The sequence below is a fragment of the Cajanus cajan genome, chromosome 4, assembly GCF_000230855.2.
Source record: "Cajanus cajan strain Asha chromosome 4, NIPB_CcT2T_4, whole genome shotgun sequence".
Taxonomy (NCBI): domain Eukaryota; kingdom Viridiplantae; phylum Streptophyta; class Magnoliopsida; order Fabales; family Fabaceae; genus Cajanus; species Cajanus cajan.
Genome location: NC_138520.1, coordinates 20,964,191 through 20,972,327, shown reverse-complemented (window position 1 = coordinate 20,972,327; position 8,137 = coordinate 20,964,191).

Here is an 8,137-nt window from a genome sequence, read left to right as displayed (position 1 = left end):
CAGCTTGGAGCACCTTTTCTTGGCATCAATAAGTGCCATCATGGATAAAAGAAATCCTAAAGATAATAAACTCGGCAGGAAACCCAAAAAGGGGACTGCGCAAAAATAAGAGCAAAAGACCCGCTAGGAATCCCACAAAAGGGTGACCTAGGCAAAAGTTAGGGTTACAAAATGAAGACAAAAACCCGCTAGGAATCCCACGAAAAGGGTGACCTAGGCAAAAGTTAGGGTTACAAAATGAATACAAAAGCCCGCTAAGACATCACAAAAGGGTGTTTTAGGCAAAAGTTAGGGCCGTCAAAAAAAGAAAAAAACAAAATAAATCCATGATGGTACCATCAATTGAATTCAACAAGGGGCTCAAGAAAAGCTATCCAAGTTGTCAAAGCACAATCATTAATAACAAAGATGTGCTTAACCTCATAAGTGTTTAATCGAACAAACCTAAACATTTAAGCCTACCATTGGCCAGCCATTCTTACAAAATCCATTTTTCAAAAAATAAAATAATCCCCTCTAAAACACAAACTTTTGAAAAATATACCCTTTCCTTCTTTTCTCTCTTGTCCCAACGATTTTTGAATAATCTAGTGGAAACATGGAGATATAGTGGTCAATAGGAGGGTTGACACATCTTCTAAAGAAAGGGAAGGATCATTTGGTTGATGACACCAAATCTCAAATATAATACGCATCATTCCTCGGTTACAGAAGTCGGCAGCGCACAGCCCGTCTAAGAGGAATGGCAAAATCCAAAAACGCATCGGTTAATTCTTTTGAAAAAGAGTCAAATAGAATTAGGTGCATCATACCGCATACATGCATACAGATGATAGGTGTACTGGAAGATCACTTATTCTCTGTTTATTGAAAAAACAAACAAAAAAAAACAAAAAATATATAAACTTCAGAAAAAACAATGCGCTCGTACCATGTTCAGTACACCCGTACTAAAATTGGGGTTATGAACAAATTTTTAACTCAAACATGGGCGTACTGAAATGGATGCGGCCGTATTGGCCATAAAGAAATTTTCAAAGACCTCGTCATGAGGCAATTGCATAAAATAGAAAAAATAGAAAAAATTGCTTGTGTATGACAGCAGCAAACAAAATGCAAAGATTCAGAAAATCAACAGCGTCATACAGAATAACTGAGCCTGGAGAGGCTTGCCGAAAGAATACTCTCAGAATAACTGAGCCTGGAGAGGCTTGCCGAAAGAATACTCTCAGAATAACTGAGCCTGGAGAGGCTTGCCGAAAGAATACTCTCAGAATAACTGAGCCTGGAGAGGCTTGCCGAAAGAATACTCTTAGAATAACTGAGCCTGGAGAGGCTTGCCTAAAGAATACTCTCAGAATAACTGAGCCTGGAGAGGCTTGCCGAAAGAATACTCTTAGAATAACTGAGCCTGGAGAGGCTTGCCTAAAGAATACTCTCAGAATAACTGAGCCTGGAGAGGCTTGCCGAAAGAATACTCTCAGAATAACTGAGCCTGGAGAGGCTTGCCGAAATAATACTCTCTCAAAATAATTGAGCCTGGAGAGGCTTGCCGAAATAATACTCCCGCAAAATAATTGAGCCTGGAGAGGCTTGCCTAAATAATACTCCCGCAGAATAATTGAGCCTGGAGAGGCTTGCCGAAATAATACTCCTACAAAATAACTGAGCCTGGAGAGGCTTGCCGAAATAATACTCTCTCATAATAACTGAATTTAATTTCTTTAGCACTTTTAATTTCTGTACAGCAAAAGCCAAAAAAATAAAAAGGCAAAATACAGAAAAAAGCCAAATCAGAAGAAAAGGCAAAATACAGAAAAAGCCGAAAATGAAAAAAGGCAAGGATATAGAAAATCCAACAAACAGTTTGTACAGAATAACTAAGCCTGGAGAGGCTTACCAAAATAATACTCCACATCCTCCACAGTATGCAGAATAATTGAGCCTGGAGAGGCTCGCAGAAATAATACTCCCCAGAGGGAACCTCAGCTCAAGCTCACGGAAAAAATCCCCAGCGAGAGCTATCAAAGCAAAATCGACGCAATCCCCAATGGAAGTGCGATCATCCAAACAGTATATACAAGTCAAAGGACTTAACACTTCCTCAGTGGAAGATAGCTCTCCGACTCAAAGCGCTGAGCGAGGCTAAGCCTGTAGAGGCTTCCTAAATAATACTCTGGGATACAATAAGATCCCCAAATCCCCAGTCGCCTACTCAAGAGGCATCCCTGCAAAAGGAGAAAAATCAAAAAAAATATCAATAAATATTCCCCAAGCGGAATCCGGCACTCAGCCGAACACTGAACCCCATTCCCCAGTCGCCTACATAAGAGGCACTCCTTCAAAAGGAAAAATCATAAAAAGATCAATAATCATTCCCCAAGTGGAATCTGGCTCTCAGCCAATCATTGAACATCAAGGTGATATGCCTCACAGAAGAGGCTAATCAAAATCAACGACAAAATCCCCCAGTGGATAACAGCCTACACAGAGGCAGCAAAACCAAAAATTAAAAAGAGTTACCCGAATAAGGATAACCGGGATACTCCACCAACGTCCAAAGGACGTCAGCCAATCATAAGGCACTGCTCATCTCAGAAAGAGCATCTTCGTGTCTACACCCCAAGGAAACAGAAATTCCTCAATGGGCGCCAACTACTCAATGGAAAGTTGGGACACAAGAACCTATGAGTAACTGCACATCCCCTAGACGGATCCCTGCATTATCCAGCCCTCAGTGGCACAAAAATCAAAAACAATCGTCGAAGCAGCATCGTGGACTGTGGAGACAAAATCAACATCCAGAATCCCCAGCGGATAACAGCCTACACAGAGGCAGCAAAAATCAGAAAATCAAAAAGAGATACCCAAATAAGGATAACCGGGATACTCCACCAACGTCAAAGGACGTCAGCCAAACATAAGGCATCGCTCAACTCAGAGAGAGAGCATCTGTGTCTACACCCCAAGGAGTCAAAAATTCCCATGGGTACCAACTAAGCAATGCAAGTTGGGACACAAGAACCTATGAATGACTGCACATCCCCTAGACGGATCCCTGCGTTATCCAGCCCTCAGCGGCACAAAATCAGAAAAACAAACCGTCGAAGCAGCATTGTGGACTGTGGAGACAAACTATACTCAACTACCTCATTTTGAGAGGCAAAGTCTGGAGAGACGATACTCAAACAAAGTCTGGAGAGACGGTACTCAAACAAGGTCTGGAGAGACGATACTCAAACAAAGTCTGGAGAGACGGTACTCAAACAAAGTCTGGAGAGACGATACTCAAACAAGGTCTGGAGAGACGATACTCAAACAAAGTCTGGAGAGACGGTACTCAAACAAAGTCTGGAGAGACGATACTCAAACAAGGTCTGGAGAGACGGTACTCAAACAAGGTCTGGAGAGACGGTACTCAAACAAGGTCTGGAGAGACGGTACTCAAACAAAGTCTGGAGAGACGGTACTCAAACAAAGTCTGGAGAGACGGTACTCAAACAAGGTCTGGAGAGACGGTACTCAAACAAGGTCTGGAGAGACGGTACTCAAACAAAGTCTGGAGAGACGGTACTTAAACAAAGTCTGGAGAGACAATACTCAAACAAAGTCTGGAGAGACGGTACTCAAACAAAGTCTGGAGAGACGATACTCAAACAAAGTCTGGAGAGACGGTACTCAAACAAAGTCTGGAGAGACGATACTCAAACAAGGTCTGGAGAGACGGTACTCAAACAAGGTCTGGAGAGACGGTACTCAGACAAAGTCTGGAGAGACAATACTCAAACAAAGTCTGGAGAGACAATACTCAAGGTCTGGAGAGACAATACTCAGCCATCAGCGTCGTCAGAGGCACGTTGGTGTTAAACTCAGCTACCGAGGATGTCAGAAGCGCCGAGGTATGCACCCACCTGGAGAGGCTACTCAACAATTTTCCACCAGAAGACATTACAAGTCAGAAGGTCGGCACATCACCCGGACAATTGGGTCAACTCCTTTACTTGTCAGCCGGTACACCAAAAGGCCGTCCGACTAAGTAAAGGGGGGGGCAGCTGTAGACCCCTAAAATTGCCCGGGTCGGAAATAAAGCTTGAAGACTCTCGAAGACTGAAGGAAGATCAGCCAGAAGGACTCCTGGAAGGCCCTAGGAGGGTTCTCTGTAGGTCTAGAGGTCTTAGGATAGCAAAAATAAGAAAAGTGGGAGGAATGAAGCTCAATACGGCCTCCCAGAGGTTCACTACGGCCGTATTGAGTATTTTGAACTGCAATACGGCCGCGGCGAACTCAGTACGCCCGTATTGAAGTCTTTGAACTTCAATACGGCCGTACTGAATTCAATACGGCCGTATTGAAGTTCAAAAACTTCAATACGCCCGTATTGACCCCAGGGGCCGTACTGCGCCTCATTCCTATAAATATGACGTCAATTTGACGTCAGAGGACACTTTTACACATAGTTTTAACCCTCTCCTTGAGTATTCTGGGGTTTTTGAGCAGTGTTCTGCCCTAGAAATCACTCGGAGAGTTGGTCTGACGAAGTTCTTGAGCCCCGAGCCATTTTGCTTGAGGATCGAACCTAGTCGAAGGGAAATCCTCCGGATTTCCATAGTCAAAATTTTATAGGAGCGAGCGAGCGGGCTTGTAGAGCGAGGGAACGCCAAAAAGCTTCCCAGTTTTACGAAATATATAAAAGCACGCTTCAAGAGGTTTCTTCTTAAAGTCCTTCCTTTTACTGCTTTCTGTGTGCATATTTAAACTGTCATCATGTAGATAGTTAATTTATAATTGCTTAGAATAAATAGGGGTAATCTAGTAATTTTACACTGTTATTTTAGAAATAATCTGTCATAGGGAACCCGAAAGGGGCGCTGTGGGGTGCTAACACCTTCCCCACGCGTAACCGACTCCCTTACCCAACTCTGGTTGTAATGGCCAAAGTTGATTTATAAAATCAATTGCCTTATCCCTTTTTCCAATGTTTTGAGTAAAACATTGGTGGCGACTCCACGAACCCTCCTTTTACGAAAACCACTAATCCATGGAGGGTCCCGCTTGGGATTAATATGGATTGGTGAGACATTTAATAAATAAATTGGATAAGATCGACAAGGTCTCAGTTTGAGAACAAGTCGTTCTAATAATCCAATACATTTTCAAAACTAAAATAAAAGCGAGCTCGACCGTCTTCGCGAATGCCGAAAGCCCGTTTCGGGCCGGTAGCGACAGGGACAAAAAAAAAAGGGGGGGGTGCATACCATTAACTTTAGCAACACGTTTGGCCACGTGGCACAGTCATTATTCGCACCCCTGCAACACCGATTTTGCAATAAATACATGTCCTTTCTCGAGTAAGGTGAAGAGACACCCCCTTTCAAGTTTTGGGAAATTGCGGTCTCACGTGATGAGTTGGAGTATCGCAGTGTACCGCCCAGGTCGCCATCCGACCTGGTTTTCCACTCGGCAAATACACAACCAGGTTGCCAGGCCTTAAGCCCTTTCGCCTTATAGGCTCAGGGCTGGAAGGCAAGTGTACCGTCTCGGTCGTGGGCCGATCTGATATTCTCGGACCATGACCGATGTCGTTAAGAGGTATACTCGGTTTAGCCTTATCGCCTTACAGGCTCAAGGCTGGAAGGCAAGTGTACCGTCTTCGGTCGTAGACCGATACATATTCTCGGCCTATGTCCGATGCCGTTAAGATGTACACTCGGTTTAGCCTTCACGCCTCACAGGCTCAAGGCTGGAAGGCAAGTGTACCGTCTCGGTCGTGGGCCGATCTGATCTCCTTAATGATGATAGGACGTCAACAGCCCTATACTCGAAAATTACCCGACTTGGCAACCAGGCCCTAAAACCTCTCGCCTTATGGGCACTCGGAAATAAGGTGACCATGATTTCCTACTCGGTATTAACCCGATGTAGGGTTCAGTAAAAGCCTATTCGGTCATAGCCCGATTAGGCTTAGCGAGCTCGATCCCTCTTGCCTACCAGGGAACCACTCGACACTTATCTCGTTGGATTTTCGGTATAGACCCTGTCGGTCGGACCCCGACTAAGCTCGTTCCCGTTGATCTCACATCATCGTGATAAGAACGGTTAGGGAAATCCCTTGATCCTCGGGGTCTAAGAGGCCCACGAACAACGCACCATAAAGCCTGAAACCCTAGAGTTGAGACGGCAGAACACACTTTTGAATGCTCTGGCTTTGAGGCACGACCTAGGAAAAAATCCTAGTCCACCCCTTGGCCGGAACAGATTCTGACATTATTTCCCGGTAGGGGGGAGCTCGGTCGGATTCCGACCTAGTCTCCCCGCAGGGGAGGCTCGGTCAACACCCGACTTAGCCTTTCCCATCTGAATGTTCTCTCGGCCGATTTTCGATTCTAACCTCCTATGGTAGATACGAGACCAAAGTTAAGGATAAGATCTCACCTTTAATCATCAATATCTTCAAAATGTTAACGGTGACTAAATCCCTATATTCACAGGGCCCAGGAGGCCCAAGAATAGGGAGAGTATAAGACCTAAAACCCTAGGGTTAAGGAGGCAGATTACACTTTTGAATGCTCTGACTCGAAGGCTTGATCTAGGAAAAAACCCTAGTCCACCTTTTAGCTGGAACAGTTGATAATAAAAATAAAATTATATGCCTTTGACCGATGAACTTACATCAATTTTCAACAGATTTGTACAACATAAGAGTAAAGATGATGGTATGGTATCCTGTGCTGCTACTACATTCAATTTTTGGCTTATTTTGTGAACTGTTACCCAACCGTTTTCATGTCTCTTTTTGGCTCCCTATCGCCCTCAACCTTAAGTGCCCCGAAAGTCCTGCCGCTAATATCTATCTCATCCTTTGAAAACCCAAAAACAAAATGACAACATAGAATACCATGATTGATTTAATCACATCCAATTATCAAACTAGAAAGACATTTAATAGAAACTTTGATAAGAAGGAAACAAAACTTTGTGCTCGCTTTAAATTAAATATTCTTAAATTTATTTCTTTCTTTCGTATTCTTAAAATTGTTTAATCTTTGTTTTAAAATCTTTTAATTGTTCAACAAGTAATTATTAAATTATTTCAAAATGAAACATATATCACGCATTAATTATTGTTGCTACTTGATTTAAAACTTTCTTTCAATTTCAAAAATAGAAAATATATCATGTATTAATTCCAAAATTTTCTTTTAATTTGATTTAAAAAATTAAAATATATTCCATTAAACAATTATTAATAAATTCAATGTATTTTTCAAGTTTATTTCTTTATTAAGGCTTTTATCTCATTTCCTAACTTAAAAATCTTTTTAAATTCAACCATCAAATATAAAACTTGATTATATTATTTAAATAATATAATCATCATATTAAACTAAAATTCAATATACATCTTATATTTAGTCTATTTTTTTAACTTAATTATGATTAGGTCTACTAAATTATTTACAATCAAATAAGATTCATCAACATTTTCCAAAACTATATTAAAATTATTTATATTTATTATTTGGAAATTTGATTTGTTTTGATATTTTTTTCAAAATTATTAAATAAAATTTACAATAAATTATTAAGTTTAGTCATTTTTTAACTAAATTATGTTTACTCATTATTTAAAAAAACAAATTAAACTTAAAAATATTAAATTAAATGTGTTTCTCAACTTTAATCATTTTTTATCATGAAATTAAGATAATATTTTCTACAATAAATTATTAAGTTAGTCATTTTTTTAACTAAATTATGAAGATAGACATGAAACACATAGAAGGGGGGTTGAATATGTATGTGTGTGAACAAGGATATTTTAAAGACTTTTCTCAAGAAAACTTTCTTTCGTCATGTAAAATGATGTTAGTAATTGTTAAATAAAACTACCCAAGTTTGATTTAACAGAATGATCCTTCGTCTGAGAATTTCATCGTCTACTTAAAGAAAATGCTTCTTAACCACAAGCCGTCCTTTATGATAATAATTTAAACATGTGTGGTTTTCTTCTGAAGATAGTTGTAATAAATGATAAATGATGGACGAAGTTTTCAGTAGGTTAAATCAACTACGTGAAAGTGCGTCTAAAGCTTAATAAAATAGTGCAAGTATTGTTATACTGGTTCTCTCAAACTGA